The sequence below is a fragment of the Limulus polyphemus genome, unplaced genomic scaffold, assembly GCF_000517525.1.
Source record: "Limulus polyphemus unplaced genomic scaffold, Limulus_polyphemus-2.1.2 Scaffold51, whole genome shotgun sequence".
Lineage (NCBI taxonomy): Eukaryota > Metazoa > Arthropoda > Merostomata > Xiphosura > Limulidae > Limulus > Limulus polyphemus.
Window position 1 is genome coordinate 284080 of NW_013665661.1, and position 1981 is coordinate 286060.

A 1981-nucleotide genomic window follows, 5' to 3' on the forward strand; every position below is an offset into this window, starting at 1 on the left:
CGCCAAAGTACATGATAGTTCTAGAAACAAGATAGCGTGAGAATTGTCACGTGATCTCGATGACGCAACAATATTTAAACTTAAATATAATGTTACGACAGCGGTAGTCACGTGACACTGGTAACACGTCATGACATTCACGAAGGATCGGGGAACATCACGAATAATCCAGTATGTGCTAGGCGCCCTCTATTCCCGTATATAAATGCACCGGATAACGTGAGACGAATCAAATGAATTGAATTGCAGACAGAGATAGAGACGACAAATGACTCAAGCGCGTGAATCGTTCGTTCGTTGTGAGTTATAGCGTTTGTTTAAGTTATAGCGTGTCTGTGGAAATCAAGTGTATTGCATAGTTGTATTGAGAAAAAATAAACTAGTTTTATTTTAGAAAGGACTTGTATCGCTAAAGTTTCTTCGGAAATAATTTTTACGAAAAATTAACAAACGAACAGAGACGTAACAATAATATTAAAAATTATTGGCCTGTAGCTAGGAGAGGCAGGAAAGAATGCCTTTTATTGCAATTACTTATTGTTAAAATGAGCGCACTTTAGAGCGTAAGGGCGCAAAATTATGAAAAAGGGGGTGGCCGCACCCCTCCCCCCTGAATTGGTTAGTGGCAAAGAAATAACAAATATTGTTTAGAAATTAAGATATTTTATTAGTATGTATACGATATACAGTCAAAATATGTACATATATGACTAAAATATATTGTCATCCTCACGAACAATACAATGCCTTTTCTACCTCCAGTAGTAAGCCAGATGACATCTGGAGGTTCTGGCCTCCCTATTTATGAATGGTGAAATGATTATGAAAGAGATAGAAGACGTGCCAACCATAAGTATTGGAGGCAACAATGTAAACAATAGGAGATATACTGATGATACAATGTTAATAGCAGGAATGGAAAAAGATATTCAGTCCTTACTTCACATTGTAAATAAAGAAGGCGGAAATATGGGACTCAGCCTAAACATCAAGAAAACAGAAACCATGGTTATATCAAAGAAAGAAACCAGTCCAAAATGCACTTTATCATTAACACGTTCGCTGCCACATGCCCCACTGGTGGGTTACAACACGACCTTTAGTTATGGACCGCGTGACACACTGGTGGGTCACAGACAATTATATTTCAAAGCCAAATTTTTCTTGTGGCATATGAGTTTGGGACATTGTGACTGCTCCTTGTCAACTCTTGAATGTTTACTTTTATTTATATTTAATTTATTATGCGGCAGCGAACCTGTTAAATGGGACCCTTCTCAATCAAATCTACAAGTTTAAATACTTAGGGGCATGGATTATATCATATGGCAGATGTCAAAATGAGGTCAAGAGCAGAATTACATAGGCTAAAACAACATTTATGATGATGAAAAATATATTGACTAACAAAGGTTAATCAATGAAAGTGCGCAAAAGAATTTTTAACTTCTACATCGAACCTGTCTTGATGTACGGTTGCGAATAATGGACAATAAACAAACAAATGAAAAAATCACTTAATGCGACCGAAATATGGTTCCTGAGTAGAACGCTTAGGGTTTTCTACAAAGACCGGAAAACAAATGAAGATGTTCTACAACAAGCAAAAACAAAGTGAATATTTATAACAAAAGTACGAAAAAGACAAGCAGCATTCTTTTGGTCATGTGATGAAGAGAAAGGGGATGGAACACTTGGTAACAACTGGGAAATTTGTGGGGGAAAATAAGTAGAGGTAGACAGCGAGAGAAGATCCTGGGCAGTTTAACAATTTGGTTACACAAAGAGAGGGTGACTGATGTAATCACAAGTGTCTGGGACCGGGAAAAGTGAAGGGACATGATCGCCTACGATACAAAGCATGGCACTTTATGATGATAATGTATGAATGAGAATGACTATGGCTATGAATGTGACGTTTCACGGTAAGTAAGAATTATTGTATTTAGATATTTTGGAATAAATTGCAATAAACATTCTT